This window comes from Gossypium hirsutum, chromosome A12, assembly GCF_007990345.1.
Source record: "Gossypium hirsutum isolate 1008001.06 chromosome A12, Gossypium_hirsutum_v2.1, whole genome shotgun sequence".
Classification (NCBI taxonomy): Eukaryota; Viridiplantae; Streptophyta; class Magnoliopsida; order Malvales; family Malvaceae; genus Gossypium; species Gossypium hirsutum.
The window spans coordinates 23,472,266-23,492,234 of record NC_053435.1 but is presented as its reverse complement, the minus strand read 5'-3'; the positions used below and the strand labels follow the sequence as shown (position 1 = coordinate 23,492,234).

The window sequence follows — 19,969 nt, the reverse complement described above, 5'->3', positions numbered from 1 at the left end:
AGCATCAGGAGCATCAAATTCACCAATTCTAATGAGAAATCATCCATAAAATGCATTAAACATGGGGTAAAAATATGTATAACTTACGGTTTATCAAATACCCCCACACTTAAGCATTTGCTTGTCCTCAAGCAAAATCCTCAACTCATAATCAAAAGAAATTCTCCTCAACTTATAATTCTTATCGATAATATCTCAAAATAATCCATAGGCAATCATACATTGAGAATTCAACTAAAAGAACATAAAAGTTTCAAACATTCCAAGTTGAGTATTTAATCATGCAAACATAGGTGTCTCTCCGCATCTAAATAATTACCTTTGATTCAGAATATCACAGAGTTTCACATCCTCAGTAAAGATTCACTTAAATCACTCGAGGTGTTTAAAGACAATAAATGAAGCACTCAATAGTCAATAATGAAAAGTCATTACCATAGGCTTGCATGAAAATCAAATCTCCACCACTATAATTTAAGATGATACATTAATCAAAAGGTCTTTAGAGGGTTGTAGTGCGGCTTGGTTAGGGGGTGTGGTCACAAGCTGAAAGAAAGGGTTAGAATGAGATTAAATTGAAAAATTGCCTAATTAGAGAAAGAGTTAATCTTCACTTGCGTACAATAGAGCTTCTTCTCAGAATATGGAATTACTAATATATATACATAGTTTTCTTTTTTCTTTTAGAACAAGTTAAATATTCATAGACCAATTTATTACAAACAAGACATAGCTAAGCAATTTCCTCAACTCAAATCTCGACAAAAATAGGGATTAAATTAGGGGGTTTCAATAATAATGAGTTAAAGGTTAATATTAAGGGTAATACAAATAATGGCTTATTAGGCTTAAGGGGGTTTACTAGGGGTTAATTGTGGAGGTAGGCTTTTCATGGCATGAGTGGGTTAATCCTGAGTGCCTTAATCATTTTGGTATATCAAATCAAATGGTGTGGTCTTGACATGCATAATCAAGCAAGTTCTAGAATAACAGTTCTATACTAACACACTCAAAGCAATAATAAAAGTGAGCATGAAAGAATTAATAGATGCTCAAAAGGATCAAAAATCTCACAAAAAATTATGGCTTTTTGATGTTTAGACTCGTGAATTCCAATTCAAAGTAATACCTAGACTTGTAGAAACAACCTATAATTTTAAATTCTTGAAAATCAACTTATCATGCTTGATTCTCTAATGTCTTAAAGTTTAAACAATCAATGCATAAATGCCTATGTTTTAATTCAAGATATATCAATCAAAATCATAAATCAATTAAAATTTATCCTAAATATAATATGAGAGCTTTTCAAGAGAACAAGGTGATCATTCATGGATTTTTCTGATAATAAAATAAATACCCCCACGATTAAGATGTACATTGCCCTCAATGTACGAAGGTAGATATTAGAGTATAAAAATAAGATAGAGAGAGAAGTGAAACTTCCTGTACGATGAAATCCTCGAATTGGAGTTCTGGAGGGGAATCGGTTTGAGAGTGGAGGAGGATACTTCGGCAGTCGTAGATGTTCATTAGGCCATAAGTCCTGTGCCGAAAGAATATTATATCTAGTGGTAGCTATGGCTATGGTCAATCATGACATGGCAGTGTGGAGAAGATTTCCCGGTGGAGTTTTAGTTCTTATGTGACGATGAGCTTAAGAGCTGTATATAACTGTGTAAAAATCAGGAACTTTTTAAGGGATATTAGGAAGAATAATTACTCAAAAAGAAATAACCGAATTTAATAATTAAAAATAAATTTTCTAAAATATAATAAAATAAAAAGTAGTTTCAATAAAAATTAATAACATAAAATAAGAAATAAATATTTCTAAACATCTTCATCGCTGGATGGTTCGTTAGGTGCTGACAAATCTACTGTAAAGTAGCATCAATGTTGTCAAATCGTTGAAAACACTGCTGCTCAAATCGGGTGAGGCACTTAGAGATGTCAGCATATGAAGCCGCCGCATGAACTGGACGAGAGGGTGGTGGTGGCTGAGTCAGTGGGCCCTCGTACTGTGGGGGGACATCATCAGGAATGTCCTTGTAGGCCTCCTCCTCGGTAGATTGGGCGAGACGATATTGGGGAGGGTTGGTTCCTTGGCACCTCTCGATCATCCTCATGCTAAGCATGCTCGAGATGTCTTATGGATACATCTGGCTGATGAGGGTGAGGGATGATTCTTGGGCAGTTGTGTTGAGGAGCCCAAAATGTCGCGCCAGCCTAGTCACGTAGGTCCAATGGAGATGACCCCCTTTTGATGCCGCTCCGTCTGGTGCTGAATCGCAAAGGCGATGAAATAGGCAAGGTTGATGGCGTGTCCTTATGAGATGCACCATAAGAAGTAGACGTCGTAAGTGTTGACCACGCCAGTGCTCTCTCACCTTCCTGTAATCGTGTGAGCCAAAATAGCGTGTAAGTACCTCAGGGATGGTGGGAGAACTAATGCCTTGGAGTGGCTAGGATTGTACGAGGCCATGCTAGGGGCCAAAGTGTGCCAGCACTTCGAGGGCAAGAAATGTATGTGGTGACTGAGAGCATATAGTTCATTCTTCTCCCCAAATTCCTCCGTATGTAGGCCTAGTGCAGCACCAAACTCTGGGATGCTTAATTGGCGGATTAATCCACCTAGGCGAAACTAGACCGTGCCGGGATCATCGTACCTTGTCATTACGGTCTGGAGATGGAATGTTGAGCAGAGTTCCATCGTGAGATCAAGGTATGTTGGCTCGATAATTTCGAAAAACAGTTCCCACGGGTCGATGGTTAAGAGAGCCCGAATTGCATCAGCCATTTGGTCTTTTTCTATTGCAACACAGTCGGTACAATGGCTTGCTGCTAAAGGTCGGGCCCGAAGTATTTAGAAGAGCTCTTCTTGGGGCCCTCGTGGAAACTTTAGGAGAGGGTGACGAATTTTCACGGTTAGACCAGCGGGAGATGACGCTCCCTTCCTCTTCTTCAAGGCTGGTATGGGGGTTTTCTTTCCTCTTGAAGATGACATTGAAGGCAAACGCTAAGGGAGAGAGATTGAGCTTTAAAAAGGGAATAAGATAAACAGTGGTTTGCTTATATAGAGGAGGGCCACACGGCCTAGGGCCACTCCCGTGTACTCTAAAGGTGAGGCTGTGTTTTTCAAATTTTGTGATTTAGGTCATGCCCAGCTACTATCCCATGCCCGTGCGTCTAGGACGTGTGTGGGACACGGCCATGTCGCACGGTCGTGCCTAGCTTTGTTCACTTCTCCCACGCCCGTGTGTTAGGGTACGATGCCTGTGTGTTGTTGTCCATGGCTTAATGGCATGGGCGTGTGTCACGCCCGTGTCGAAAAAACAGAATCGAGCCTTGCCCTTGGCACACCCGTGTTTTTCTATTCCTATGCATGTGTTCACCTATCAAGTTCACCCACGGCCATGTTGCACGGCCATGGGGATTTATTGCATCCCGTGTTTTGGGGAAATCGTGTCCTGCTTCCACATGGCCATATTGCATGGCTATGTCTCTTCCCCTGTTTGGCCACGACTTTAGGGACGCCTGTGTGCTAAAAAACTTTGCAAATCAAAGATAAAGTTAATGATTTAAAGTGTTAGAAATTAAAAATAAAGAAATCAAAATATGTTAGTGCTCGGGTTGCCTCCCGAGAAGTGCTTATTTATAGTCTAAGCTCGACTTACCTCTCTAGTGAATGGTCAGGGTGGTTTGAGGAGTTTATAATCCTCATTCCTGCTATCAATCTCATCAAAATAGGGTTTTAATCGGGTGTTGTTTACCTTAAAAGTGCTGAACTTGCGGTGACTCACCTCCACCGTACCGAATGGAAAAATACTGAGTACCATAAGAGGGATTTCCTCATTCGATGTAGTAGTGATAATGTGAGGATCTGCGGCATCTAGTAAGACTTTATCGCCAACCTTAAGTTGATTTGGAGAGGTATCGGCCCTGTTTTGCCATAGTTTCGGTTTATCATGTGTTCTCGGTTTGTGTGCTCACTATTCGTCTAACTCTTCTATCCGTAGCCTTTGTTCTTCATGAGTGTGTCCTCTATCATTGTTGGAACATGGCTTGTGAACTTCTTTGAAGCTCAATTTCTGCAAAGTCATATTGTCAGTTTTAATAGATTGGTGTGGACTATTACCTTCAATGTTCGATGTGATGCCAGAATTACGAGCTTAAAGGGTGATCATGTCGTCTCCTACGCGAAGCGTGAGCTCACCTGTGGCAACATCAATAATTGTTTTAGCAGTTGCTAAAAAGGGCTTCCCTAAAATCAAAGGGGTGTTATTATCCTCCTCTATGTCTAGAACAACGAAATCAATGAGAAAAATGAACTTATCTACTTTCACTAGTACATCTTCAATAATACTCCTAGGAAATCTTATAGTTTTATCTGCCAATTGAATGCTCGTCCTAGTTTGTTTAGGTTTCCCAAGACCTAGTTGCCTAAACATTTTGTAAGGCATGACGTTAATACTAGCCCCTATATCAGCTAATGCATGACTTATATCTAAACTACCAATTAAGCAAGGAATTTTAAAACTCCCTAGATCTTTCAATTTGTGGGGTAGCTTATTCTGTAGAATAGCTGAGCAGACTGCGTTTAGCTCCACATGCGACGCTTCGTCCAACTTCCGCTTATTTACTAAAAGCTCTTTTAAAAATTTCATTGCATTTGGCATCTGCGATAGAGCTTCAATAAATGGTAAGTTAATATGTATTTTTTTCAAAAGTCTAAGGAATTTACTGAATTATTCGTCTAAGCGGTCTTTCCTTGTCGCGTTAGGATATGGGACACGAGGTTTATATTCTTCATTCACTGTTTTGTTATGACTTACCTCACTTTTACCTTTGCTCACCACAATTTCTTGCATCAATTCTGGCTCAGGCGCAATGAATCCTTCCTTATCTTGAGTACTAATTGCGTTAAGGTGTTCCCTTGCGTTAGGTTCAGTATTACTTGGTAAGCTACCTTATGGTCATTCGAGGATTAGTTTGGATAGCTGGCCTATCTGAGTTTCGAGTCCTTGGATCGATGCTTGTTGATTTTTAAGTGTTGTTTTGGTATTTTGGAAACGGGTTTCTGGCATTGATATGAATTTTGAGAGCATCTCCTCAAGGTTCGGTTTCTTCTCTTGTTGATAAAGTGGCTATTGAAAACCCTAAGGATTTTGTGGCTTTTGATTCCCTTGACCACCCCAGGAGAAATTTGGGTGGTTCCTCCAACCTGCATTATAAGTATTATTGTATGGGTTATTTTGAGATCTAAAGTTATTGTTACCCATATAGTTGACTTGTTCCTCTTTAGTTGTAGGATTGAAGGATTGATATTCTGTATACACACCTCCTCCACTTGAGTCAAACCTCATTACTGGATGTACCTGCGTAGAACCAAGTAAACCATCAATCTTTTTATTGAGAAGTTCTACCTGATTTGACAGCATAGTAACTGAGTCGACGTTATAAACGCCGGCTATTTTTGTTGGTTTAGTCCTCATGACTTGCCACTGATAGTTATTCAGTGACATTTCTTCAATGAATTCATAAGCCTCTTCAGGTGTTTTGTTGTTGATGGTTCCACCAGCAGCTGTGTCAACCATTTGCCGAGTCGAGGGATTCAGACCATTGTGGAATGTTTGTATTTGAAGCCAAAGTGATAACCCATGGTGAGGGCACCTTCTCAGTAAGTCCTTGTATCTCTCCCATGCATCGTAAAATGTTTTTAAATCCATCTGCACAAAAAAAGAGATATCATTACGTAATTTAGCCATTTTAGCTGGCGGAAAGTATTTTAGTAAAAATTTTTCGATCATTTGTTCCCAAGTAGTAATTGACCCTCGTGGTAACGAGTTCAACCACTGTTTAGCTTTGTTCCTCAATGAAAAAGGAAATAACTGAAGACGAATGGCATCATCAGAAACACCATTGATTTTAAATGTATCGTAAAATTCCCAAAAGTTTGCTAAGCGAGCGTTGGGATCTTCATCCTGCAAACCATCAAACTGAACAAAATGCTGTATCATTTGAATTGTGTTAGGTTTCAGTTCAAAAGTATTTGCAGCAATAGCAAGTCTAACTATACTAGATTCAGTTCCTCTTAGAGAAGGTTTAGCATAATCATACATAGTACGTGGAGCAGGATTTTGATTAGCAACAATTGCAGTAGGTAGCTAATTGCCTTGGTTTCCAGCCATCTCTTCGGTTGGGGGTTGGGTATCGTCTTCTTGCTCGTTTTTTGTGTATCTTAAGCTACGCCTTATTTCTCTTTGGTTTCTACGAGCTGTGCGATCAATTTCTTCGTCAAAAAGTAATGGTCCCGACGGGTTTCTTCTAGTCATAAACTATAAAAACCTACTAAGGGAGAGAAAAAGTAAATTAATTAGTAATAATTAAATTGCAAGAAAAAAATAAATGGCTAAAGTAATAAAAATTGAGTGTTCCAATATTTTAGGTCCCCGGCAATGGCGCCAAAAACTTGATCGCGTGGTTTCGTGATAGGTTTTAAATATTTATAATTACTCGTTCTTGAACTAACTATTATAGCGAAGTAGGCAAGTGTACCTATCGAACAGCAGTATAGTTTTAGCAAGACCGGATTGTCGAACCCAAAGGTACTAAAAGTACTAGTAATGACTGTCTTTTTATTATCTAGCCTAAGAATAATGGGGTTTTATTTTAATTAACTAATTATCTAAACTGAGAACGCACAGAGAAAATAATTGGGGAATTGCTTTTGGGAAAATCGATTGACTTGAAACAATACCTAAGGAAAAATCCACCCAGACTTTACTTGTTATTCTGGCTTCGAATCAGACGATTTATTCATTCAACTCGTTCCGTAGAGATCCCTAAGTTATGTTATTATCCCTATTCAAGACTAATAACGTCTAATCCCTAGATTGAATAACCAAGACTTTTCTCTAATTACCACTCTAGGGTTGCATTAACTCGATCTATGGATCCCCTTATTAGGTTTCACCCTAATACGGAAAAATCTTGTCACCCTATTTCTAGGCGCGCAATCAACTCCGCTTAATTATTACAAAAGTACTCTTAGACAGGGTCTATTCCTCCTCTGAATAAGAGCATGTCTTGAATCAATATCCTGGGATATCAAAACAAGAATTAATAACACATAATTAAGAACAAGTCAAATATTTATCATACGATTCAGAAAATAATAACAAGATTCGTCTTAGGTTTCATTCCCCTTAGGTATTTAGGGGATTTAGTTCATAACTAAATAAGAAAACATCTCCGAAGAATAAAAAATACAAAACATAAAAAAACCCAAAACTCTTGAAGGGAAATTGAGGAGAGATCTTCAGTCTTGATGATGAATCCGGCTTCTGAGATGGATCAATCGGTTTCCTTGGGGTAATTCCTTACCCCCTTCACCGTCTCCCTTTTCTTCCTCCTCTAGGGTGTATCTATAGGCTTTGGAATGCCTAGAAGCCCTCACAATTAGCCTTTTTCGAATTGGACTCAACTTGGGCTCGGTAGGGACACGCCCGTGGCACACGCCCGTGTTCGATTACTTCAGGCCGTACTCGAGCCTGCCAAATTGACACGGCCATGTAGTCTGCCCGTGTGAGGAGGTCTAGGTCGTGTTGATTTTGTACTTTGGCCCATTTTCTCCGTTTTTGGCCCGTTTCTCATTCCTTTCACTCTCCTATGCTGTCCTAAGTATAAAACATGAAATTAAATCATTAGGAGCATAGAATTCACCAATTCTAATGAGAAATCATCCATAAAATTCATTAAACATGGGGTAAAACTTGTATAATTTACGATTTATCAAATACCCCCACACTTAAGCATTTGCTTGTCCTCAAGCAAAATCCTCAACTCATAATCAAAATAAATTCTCCTCAACTTATAATTCTTATCGATAATATCTCAAAATAATCCATAGGTAATCATACATTGAGAATTCAACTAAAATAACATAAAAGTTTCAAACATTCCAAGTTGAGTATTTAATCATGCAAATATAGGTGTCCTCCGCATCTAAATAATTACCTTTGATTCAGAATATCACAGAGTTTCAAATCCTCAGTAAAGATTCACTTAAATCACTCGAGGTGTTTAAGGACAATAAATGAAGCACTCAATAGTTAATAATGAAACGTCATTACCATAAGCTTGCATGAAAATCAAATCTCCACCACTATAATTTAAGATGATACATTAATCAAAAGGTCTTTAGAAGGTTGTAGTACGGCTTGGTTAGGGGGTGTGGTCACAAACTGAAAGAAAGGGTTAGAATGAGATTGAATTGAACAATTGCCTAACTAGAGAAAGAGTTAATCTTCACTTGAGTACAACAGAGCTTCTTCTCCGAATATGGAATTACTAATATATATACATAGTTTTTTTTAGAACAAGTTAAATATTCATAGAACAACTTATTACAAACAAGACATAGCTAAGCAATTTCCTCAACTCAAATCTCGGCAAAAAGAGGGATTAAGTTAGGGGGTTTCAATAATAATGAGTTAAAGGTTAATATTAAGGGTAATACAAGAAATGGCTTATTGGGCTCAAGGGGGTTTACTAGGGGTTAATCGTAGAGGTAGGCCTTTCATGGCATGAGTGGGTTAATCCTAAGTGCCTTAATTATTTTGATATATCAAATCAAATGGTGTGGTCTCGACATGCATAATCAAGCAAGTTCTAGAATAACAGTTCAATACTGACGCTCTCAAAACAAGAATAAAAATGAGCATGAAAGAATTAATAGATGCTCAAAAGGCTCAAAAATCTCACAAAAAAATATAGCTTTTTGATGTTTAGACTCGTGAATTCCAATTCAAAGTAATACCTAGACTTGGGGAAACAACCTATAATTTTAAATTCTTAAAAATCAACTTATCATACTTGATTCTCTAATGTCTTAAAGTTTAAACAATCAATACATAAATGCCTATGTTTTAATTCAAGATATATCAATAAAAATCATAAATCAATTAAAATTTACCCTAAATATGATATGAGAGCTTTTCAAGAGAACAAGATGATCATTTAGGGATTTTTCTGATAATGAAATAAATACCCCCCAAAATTAAGATGTACATTGCCCTCAATGTACAAAGATAACTATTAGAGTGTAAAAATAAGATAGGGAGAGAAGTGAAACTTCCTGCGTGATGAAATCTTCGAATTGGAGTTCTAGAAAGGAATCGGTTCGAGAGTGGAGGAGGATACTCCGGCGGTCGTAGATGTTCATTAGGCCATAAGTCCCGTGCCAAAAGAATATTATATCTAGTGGTAGCTATGGTTGTGGTCGATCAGGACATGACGATGAGCTTAAGAGCTCTATATAACTGTGATAAAATCAGGAACTTTTTAAGGGATATTAGGAAGAATAATTACTCAAAAAGAAATAACCAAATTTGATAATTAAAAATAAATTTTTTAAAATCTAATAAAAAAAAGTAGTTTCAATAAAAATTAAAAACATAAAATAAGAAATAAATATTTCTAAACATCTTCATCGTTGGATGGTTCGGGAGGTGGGACTAGCGATGAGATGTGGAGGTGTTGACAAACCTACTGTAGAGTAGCATCAATGTTGTGAAATCGTTGAAAACACTACTGTTCAAATCGGGTGAGGCGCTCAGAGATGTCAGCATATGAAGCCGTCGCATGAACTGGATGAGAAGGTGGTGGTGGCTGAGTCGATGGGCCCTCGTGCTTTGGAGGGACATCATCAGGAATGTCCTTGTAGGCCTCCTCCTCGGTATATTGGGTGAGACGATACTGGGGAGGGTAGGTTCCTCGGCGCCTCTCAGTTATCCTCATGCTAAGCATGCTCGAGATGCCTTGTGGAGACATCTGGCCGATGAGGGTGAGGGATGATTCTTGGGCCACGGTGTTGAGGAGCCCAAAATGTCGCACCACCTAGTCACGTAGGGGCCAATGGAGATGACCCCCTTTTGATGCTGCTCCGTCTAGTGCTAAATCGCAAGGGCGATGAAATAGGCAAGGTTGATGACGTGTCCTTGCGACATGCACCATAAGAAGTTGATGTCGTGGGTGTTGATGACGCTAGTGCTCTCTCGCCTCGCTATAATCGTGTGAGCTAAAATAGCGTGTAAGTACCTCACGGATGGTGGGAAAACTGATGCCTTGGAGCGGCTAGGATTCTACGAGGCCGTGCTAGTGGCCAAAGTGTGCCAGCACTTCGAGGGCAAGAAATGTATGTGGCTCTAAGAGCATGCAGTTCATTCTCCTCCCTGAATTCCTCCGTATATAGGCCTAGTGCAGCACCAAACTCTGGGACGCTTAGCTAGCTGATTAATCCGCCTAGTCAAAACTGGATCATGCCGTGATCATCGTACCTTGTCATTACGGCCTGGAGATGGAACGTTGAGGAGAGTTCCATGTGAGCTCGAGGTATGTCAGCTCGATAATCCTGAAGAATAGCTCCCACGGGTCGGTGGTTAAGAGAGCCCGAATTGCATCAGCCATTTGGACTTTTTCTACGGTAGCCCAGTCGATGCAGCGGCCTGCTGCTAAAGGTCGGGCCCGAAGTGTTTGGAAGAGCTCTTCTTGGGGCCCTCGTGGAAACTATAGGAGAGGGTAACGAATTTTCGCGGCTAGACCCGCGGAAGATGATGCTCCCTTCCTCTTCTTCGAGGCTGGTACGAAAGTTTTCTTTCCTCTTGAAGATGACATTGAAGGCAAACGCTAAGGAAGAGAGATTGAGCTTTAAAAAGGGAAGAAGATGAACAGTGGTTTGCTTATATAGGGGAGGGCCACATGGCCTAGGGCCACGCCCGTGTACTTGTAAGGTGAGCCCGTGTTTTTTGAATTTTGAAATTTAGGTCGTGCTCGGCTATTATCCCACGCCTGTGTGTCTTGGACGTGTATGGCACTTGGCCATGTCGCACGATTGTGCCTAGCTTTGTTCACTTCTCCCATGCCCATGTGTTAGGGTACCACGCCTGTGTCGAAAAAATAGAATCGAGCCTTGCCCCTAGTACACCCATGTTTTTCTATTCCCATGCCCGTGTTCACCTATCAAGTTCACCCACGGCCATGTCCCAGGCCATAGGGTTTTACCGCATCCCGTGTTTTGGGGAATTCATGTCCTGCTTCCACATGGCCGTATCGCACGACCGTGTCTCTTCCCCTGTTTGGCCACGGCTTTAGGCACGCCTGTGTGCCTGGCCATGTGGGCCGTGTGCCTGGTCCAGTCAATGCAGCGACCCACACCTAGGGGTCGGGCCTATAATATCTGATATAATTCCTCCTGGTGTCCCAAGGGAACCTGGAGGAACGGGTGCCTAATCTCCGCGGTAGGACCCAAGGATGACGCTGCTCTTTTCCTCTTCTTTAACGTGGGACGGTGGTTTTCTTCCCTCGTAAACATTACATGGTATGTCTGCAGTTAAAAGAAAATTGAAGTTGAACCAATACGCCCCAAAAATAGCATGGAAAAAAAAACCCAAAACTAAATAGGAATATTTCATGAGACTCACAAACTAGATGAATAAAACAAAACTAAAAATAATTAAAGCAAATATATCAAGTTACTAAAATAGGACTATGAGAATAATGCTATGGGAATATCTAATGCATGAATGCATGTGGGTAAGCATAAAATCCATGGAAACACGAAAAATGGATGAATGTAGTATGAAAACTGGAAATATTCTTTAATGACAAGCTTGAGAATTTCTGTTATACTACTATGAATATTCACTTAAGATAGTCAAATGGATCAAAAAAATCATGAAATAGGCAAAATATTTAAAGAAAATAGAGAGAAAAGAGTAAACAAACACAAAAGGGAAAAGCTTGGGTCGTCGAAAACAGTGTTGCAGGTGGCGCACAGGCATGGCAGGTAGGGCGTGTGGAGTTGCAGCGACTAGGGTTAGGGATTTTTGGGGAGGGAGGTGATGAATAGTGAGGGGTTTATATAGATTTTGGGGCACACGGGCATTCCCTTATTTTTGCCCGTGTGTTTTGTGATTTTTAAATTTGGGTGCGTCTAACATTCAACCCACGCCCATGTTCTTTGGCGTGTTGGTGGACACGACCGTATCGCACACCCGTGTCTTGCTTCATTCGCTTCTCCCACGCTTGTGTATATAGGTTCATGCCCGTGTTAGTTTGACAGTGTCGACCACGGGTGAATGGCACGGGCGTATCTCACGCCCATTTTGTTTTGGTAGTTTCGCCCACGGCTATGTCGCACGGCCGTAGCAACTTATCGCATCCCGTGTTAGGGAAAAAATTTACCCTGTTTTCACATGGCCGTGTCTCCTCTTGTGGTGTGAGCACGGCCTAAGGCACGCTCGTGTGCCTGGCTGTGTGGAAACCCTGTGTTCCAAGACTTAGTTAGTAGGTTAGACGCGAAAAATTAGAATTTAAAGAAATCAATACTGTTAGTGCTCGGGTTGCCTCCCGAGAAGCACCTATTTATAGTCTAAGCTCAACTTATCTCTCTGGTGTGTGATCATAGTGGCTCGAGGAGTTTACACTCCTCATCCCTACTATCAACTTTATCAATATAAGGTTTAAGACGAGTATTGTTTACCTTAAAAGTGCCGAATTTGGGATGAATTGCCTTAACTGTACCATATGGAAAAATACTGAGTACCGTGAGAGGAATTTCTTCATTAGGTTCAGAAATGGCAATGCGAGGATCTGCTGGATCTAGTAGTACTTTGTCTCCAACCTTAAGTTGATTTGGTGAGGTATTGAGCTCGTCCTGGCTTGGTTTCGGTTTATCAGATGTTCTCAAATTCTGTGTCCGCCATTCATGTAGCTCCTCGATTTGTAGCCTTCGCTCTTCATAGATAGGTCTTTTGATGTTGCTTGAACATGGCTCATATATGTTCTTCGAACCTGTTTCTTGTAAGGTAGATTGCACCACATAGTTAGTTTTAAGTTTCATTGTGTTATTCAAATTACGAGCTTGAAGGGTGATTGTTTCGTCTCCCACACGAAGTGTGAGTTCACCTATGCCAACATCAATAATTGTTTTAGCAGTTGCTAAAAAGGGCCTCCCTAAAATTAAAGGAATGTTACTATCCTCCTCTATGTCTAGAACAACGAAATCAACTGGAAATATAAATTTGTCAATTTTAACAAGAACATCTTCAATAATCCCCCTAGGAAATCTGATTATTTTATCGACTAATTGAATAATCATCCTAGTTTGTTTGGGTTTCCCAAGACCAAGTTGCTTAAACATTTTGTAAGGCATAACATTGATACTAGCCCCTATATTAGCCAAAGCATTATTAACATCTAGGCTACCAATTAGGCAAGGAATCGTAAAACTCCATAGATCTTTTAATTTGTTGGCCAACTTATTCTGTAGTATGGCTGAGCAAACCACATTTAGCTCTACATGTGACGCCTCATCCAACTTCCACTTATTTGTTAAAAGCTCCTTTAGGAATTTGACTGCATTTGGTATCTGCGAAAGAGCTTCAATAAATGGTAAGTTAATATGTAACTTATTTAGTAATTTAAGGAATTTACCAAATTATTTGTCTGCGCAGTCTTTCCTTGTCACCTTGGGGTATGGCACACGAGGTTTGTACTCTTTACTTACCGATTTCTGGTCATTGTGGTTGACCTCACCTTTATCTTTACTTACCACAGTTTCTTGCCTCGGCTCTGGTTCAGGTGCAACTAACCCTTCCTCATCTTGAATGGTAATTGCATTGAGTTGCTCCCCTGGGTTAGGTTCAGTGTTACTCGGCAGGCTACCTTATGGTCGTTCAGATATCAATTTAGCGAGCTGACCTATCTGAGTTTCGAGCCCTTGGATCAGCACTTGTTTATTTTTAAGTGCTATCTCAGTATTTTGAAAATGATTTTCTGACATCAAGATGAATTTTGTTAGCATCTCCTCAAGATTCGGTTTTTTCTCTTGTTGGTAGGGTGGATGTTAGAAGCCTGGAGGTGGTGGTCTCTGATTCCCTTGGCCTTCCTATGAGAAATTTGGGTGGTTCCTCCAACCTACATTGTAAGTATTACTATAATGATTGTTTTGAGATTGAGGATTATTATCCATGTAATTTAACTGCCCGTTCTCTATGTTGTGACCATAGGGTGGGTATTCTGAATTGCTTGATCCACCTCCACTTGCTTCGCACTGCATTACTGGGTGAACCTGCGAAGAACCAAGTAAATCGTCAATTTTTCTATTCAAAAGTTCTACCTGATTAGAGAGCATGGTGGCTAAATCGATGTTAAAAATGTCAGTTGTTTTTGTTGGCTTTGTCCTCATGACTTGCCACTGATAATTATTCAGTGACATCTCTTCTATAAATTCATAAGCATCCTTAGGTGTCTTATTATTGATAGTTCCACCAGTGGCTGCATCGATCATCTGTCGAGTCGAAGGATTCAGGCCATTGTGAAATGTTTGAACCTAGAGCCAGAGTGGTGACCCATGGTGAGGGCACCTTCTCAACAGATCCTTGTATCTCTCCCATGCATCGTAGAGTGCTTCTAAATCCATCTGCACAAAAGAGGAGATATCATTACGTAATTTGGTTGTTTTAGCTGGCGAAAAATATTTTAATAAAAACTTTTCTGTCATTTGTTCCCAAGTAGTGATTGACCCTCGTGGTAACGAGTTTAACCATTGTTTAGCCTTATTCTTTAATGAAAAGGGAAACAACCGAAGGCGAATGGCATCATTAGAAATGCCATTGATTTTAAGAGTGTCGCAAAACTCTAAGAAATTTGCCAAGTGACCGTTGGGATCCTCGTCCTGCAAACCATCAAACTGAACAAACTGTTGGATCATTTGAATGGTGTTACGTTTCAGTTCAAAATTACGTACAGCAATAGCAGGCCTAACTATGCTCGATTCAGTTCTTGTTAAAGAAGGTTTAGCATAATCATACACAGTACGTGGAGTAGGATTCTGATTAGCAGCAATTGCAGGAGGTAGCAGATTTTCTTGGTTTTCAGCCATCTCCTCGGTTGTGGTTGAAGTATCGTCCTCTTGCTCTTCCTCTGTGTATCATAAGCTTCACCTTATTTCTCTTCGATTTCTGCGAACTGTGCGATCGATCTCACTATCAAACAGTAATGGTCCTGACATGTTTCTTCTAGTCATACACTATAAAAACCTGCCAGGAACGAAGAAGAAAAATTAGAAAAATAAAATAAAAATTTAAATTGCAAATAAAGTATAATGGCTAAAGTAATAACAATCAAGTGTTCCTAATATCTTAGTTCCCCGGCAACGGCGCCAAAAACTTGGTACGTGATATTCGCGATAGGTTTTAAAGATTTATAATTAATCATTTTTGAAACTAACTATTATCACGATGAAGGCAAGTGTACCTATCGAACAGTAGTATAGCTTTAGCAAGACCGGATTGTCGAACCCAAAGGAACCAAGAGTACTAGTAATTCTTTCTTTTTATTATCTAACCTAAAAATTAAGGGATTTGTTTATCTAGACTAATTAACTAAACTAAGGGTGCACAGAGAGAAAATTGGGAAAAATCTTTTGGGAAAACTCGATTGACTAAGACAATACCCGAGGAAAAATCCACCTAGACTTCACTTGTTATTTGACTCTGAATCAGACGATTTATTCATTTGACTTGATCCGTAAAAATCCCTAAGTTATATTATTATCTCTTTCGAGACTAATAATGTCTAACCCTAGGTTGATTAATTGAAATCTCTTTCTAATTAATGCCCTAGTGTTGCATTAACTCGATCTATGGATCCCCTTATTAGGTTTCACCCTAATCCGGCAAAATCTTATCACTCTATCTTTAACCGTGCAATCGACTCCACTTAATTATGAGAAATTTACTCTTAGACAGGGTCTATTTCTCCTCTGAATAAGAGCATTAACTTGAATCAATATCCTGAAATATTAAAACAACAATTAAGAACACATAATTAAGAACAAGTCAAATATTTATCATACAATTCAGATAATAATAACAAGATCCGTTCTTAGGTTTCATTCCCCTTAGGTATTTAGGGATTTTAGTTCATAATTATAAAAGAAAACATCTCAGAAGAATAATGAATACAAAACATAAAGAAAACCCAAAACCCCTGAATGGAAATTGAAGGGAGATCTTTAGTCTTGACGATGAATCCGGCTTCTGAGATGGATCAATCGGCTTCCCTTGAGTAATCCCTTACCTCTTACTCCCTGTGTCTCCTCGAAGTGCCTCCTCAGGTGTTTAAATAAGCTTTAGAATGCCTAAGAGCCCTCAAAAGTGGCCTTTTCCGAATAGGACTATACTTGGGCTCGGCAGGGACACGCCCGTGTACGATTGCTCCAACCCGTGGTCAAGGCTGTTGAATAGGCACAGGCGTGTAGTCTACCAGTGTAAGTTGTGCTTCGAGCCTGCCAAATAGACACGGCCATGTGACTCGCCCGTGTGAGCAAGTCTAGGCCGTGTTGATTTCCCATGTGGGTCTATTTTCTCCGTTTTTGGCCCGTTTCTCGCTCTTTTTACTTTCCTATGCTCACCTAAGTATAAAAAATGAAAATAAAGAATTAGGAGCATTGAATTCACCAAATCTAAGGAGAAATCATCCATAAATGTGCTCAGCATGGGATAAAAATATGTATAAATTATGGTTTATCAACTGATGATTTGTTTGACCTGTTCAGGGGAGCGACGGTATTCTCGAAAAGTTATTTGAGGTTTTGGTATTAATAACTCAAGGTGAAAGAGGCTGATATTTTTAAGACTACACTCAGGACTCAGTATGGGTACTATAAATTCCCGGTTATGCCATTCGAGTTGTCTAACGCACCTGCCTCTTTTATAGATCAAATGAATTAAGTCTTCTACTCATATTTGGATCAATTTTTGGTTGTCTTTATAGATGACATTCTTATGTATTCCCGAACCAAGAATGATCATGATGCATACCTACAAATTGTTCTTCAGATTTTGTGAGAGAAGAAGTTGTATGCAAAGCTAAGCAAGTGCGAGTTTTGACTATGTAAAGTGATGTATCTCAAACATGTGGTGTCTTCTGAGGGAATCTGAGTTGACTCGAAAAAGATTGAGGCCATCTTAGAGTGGAAATATTCGAGGAGTGTCACTGAGGTCTACAATTTTTTGGGATTGGTTAGTTACTATTGTAGATTTGTTAAAGGGTTATCCATCATAGTTGCACCCTTATTGAAGCTACTTCAGAATAATGTGTCGTTTGAGTGGATCGAGGCGAGACAAAGAAGATTCGAGAAGCTAAAGATAGTGTTGACTGAGGCACCAGTGTTGGTTCAACCAGAGTCTAGGAAAGAGTATCTGGTTTACAACGATGTGTCATATATGGGACTTGGGTGTGTTCTGATGCAAGATGGGAAAGTGGTAGCCTATGCTTCGAGGCAATGGAGGTCACATGAGCATAATTACCCAACCCACAATTTGGAGTTAGCTGCCTTGGTCTTTGTACTCAAGATATGACATCCTTATCTGTAATGTAAAAGGTGTATTATCTACACTGATCACAAGAGTCTTATGTACCTCCTAATCGAGAAAGAGTCAAACTTGAAACAGAGGCGTTGGATTGAGCTACTAAAAAATTATGACTACGTCATTGAGTACCATCCCAACAAAATGAATGTGGTTGCTAGTTCTTTGAGTCAGAAGTTGATAGTTGAGTTGTGAGCTATGTTTTCACAATTAAGTTTAACTAGAAATGGGGGGTTGTTAGCCAAATTTCAAGTGAAACCGACTCTATCTCATCAGATTAAGGAGAGGTAGTAGACTAATATGTCATTAGCAAAGAAAATCCAACAAGTGGAAGAAGGTATTAGTGGAGATTTTGAGTTGAATCCCAATAGTATTCTAAGTTTTTGATGAAGATTGTACATGCCTGTTGACAAGGAACTTAGGCATTCTATTCTTACCGAAGCATATAGTAGCCCTTACATTATGCATCTCTATAGCAAGAAGATGTATCAGGAGCTTCGAGAGTTGTATTGGTGGCCTAGGTTGAAGTATGATGTGACTGATTTTGTGGGCCAATGCATGGTGTGTCAGAGGGTGCAAGTGGAGCACCAACATCCTTCAGGTTTATTACAGTCGATTCAGATTCCAGAGTGTAAATGAGAGTGGATTGTTGGAAAAAAGGGTTTAAAAAACATAGCAAAAATTAAATTTAGGGAAAAACCAGAGTTTTAAATTTTTTTCCAAAACAATATCTTAGTTGTAATATCTAAAATTATAAACAATTAATCAAAATTGTACATTCTCTACTCGTCTAGGATAAGTGCTTCAACTTAGTAGTCCTCTCCGCTATCTTCATGCTCACGTCTACTGAGTGTGGGCTCGCTTCGAATCAGAAAATTTTTCACAAAAATTACCGGTAGGGTAATTTTATAATTTCTCTAAACTTTTAAGTCAAGTTGTAAATCAAAAAATATCTTTAGAATTTTTTTGAAATAAGCTCTTCAGATAATTTTCTCTCTACAAGTTTCTCTTGAATTCAAGTGTGTGAAAATAATGACCCAAGACTCTCTTTATATACGGAGAGTTTAGAGAGTTCAATTATGATTAAACTTAATCACTTTAATATTAAATTAATATAATATTTATAAAGACAAATATTAGATTAAATTTAATATTAAATCTTATTACAATAATAGAATGTTTATTTATAAGATAAACATTAAATTAAATTTAATATTAAGATAATACTTTAATATTAAATTAAAAAATACTATTAAAATAAGTATTAAATTAAATTTAATAATAAACTATTAAAAATAATATTATTTTTGGAATAATTAATCTGAAATCAAATTTTCTCGTAGAGTCCCAGTAGGAGTGTAACTCTTCCACTACTCAACCACTGACAACCAATCGTCGCTGGCTACCAGGAGGCCACTATCGCGGCCACCAACACTGTCGTGTTCGATGATACAGTTGCGACACCCTTACGGCACCTCGACCCAGTTCGACTGTTGTCGGATTTGTCCGAGCTAGATATGACCCGACCGGTCCGGTACAACCACCGATTGGAGCGTCGGTTCAGTTTCACATATCGGGCCTGGTTCAACCAGTTTTTGGGACTTAGTCTAGATTTTGGGCTCCCACGCCTAGTTTATGATCTCAGGTTTAATTTTCAAGTTCAATTATCCATTAGACCTATTGTTTGACATGAAAACTAAGTTCCAAAAATATCATATTAGTTTTAATTGATTTGATTAATTTAATTTTACTTAATCAAAATTAATTTTTCCAAAAATTACTTAGATTTTCCAAATTAAATTTTCAAGAAAGTTATCTAGTTTAACAATTCTCACGACAACTGAATTTAAATCCACATCAAATAAATCGACTCAATTAAATTATTCCCAAAGTCGTAGAATTTCCTTCTAATTCAATTGTAGTTCGATCGAGCCTTTGTTGAGCTAGCGAAGGGACCAATCAAACATATACAATTAGGCTCTAGTGATTGCAATTATGTCCAGAAGCATCGTTCCGATAATTTGCTATTACTTAATCATGGAGTCAGTTTACAAGAAGTACCATGATTGAAAACTCCTTATTGTATACTATTTATGAAAACAATTCATCCAACTGCTTTGTCCAATGACCTCGTCATGTTTGTGTTACCCTCATATGATATCCTTGATTCCTTTGAGTTAAATTTGTTCACTGAATACAATCCTATTTTATCTCATTGTCACTATTGTGTATTCTTAATGATTACTATGATCACTTTCAACAAATGACTGTGATAAATTGTTCATTTGAGAACAAGCAACCCGTGGCCACGTTCCATATTTATCAATCCATACAATGCCAATGAGAAGATATCATTAAATCTTTAATTGAGCTATGAATTCCACTATTGCTAGTAAAGTCATGCCATACATAAGTCATGTACCTAACATACCAGCTATGGGCTCGATCATCTTTAGAGCATAAGCCTCCACTTATACCAAAGCACATGAGTTCCATATGCATGGTCAATAACTAACTTAGGATTTAGGTAA

General features: G+C 38.9%; 2 non-coding genes across 2 annotated transcripts; both read left to right on the top strand.

The window, feature by feature from the left end:
• Nucleotides 1-5,655: 5,655 nt before the first annotated feature.
• LOC121211823 (small nucleolar RNA R71) lies at nt 5,656-5,762 on the top strand. Its single transcript, XR_005907041.1, has one exon. It is a non-coding gene; the product is annotated as a small nucleolar RNA R71 (small nucleolar RNA).
• An 8,649-nt stretch (nt 5,763-14,411) lies between these two features.
• Nucleotides 14,412-14,518, top strand: LOC121211512 (small nucleolar RNA R71). The gene has a single exon (XR_005906736.1). It is a non-coding gene; the product is annotated as a small nucleolar RNA R71 (small nucleolar RNA).
• The last annotated feature ends 5,451 nt before the right edge of the window (nt 14,519-19,969 follow it).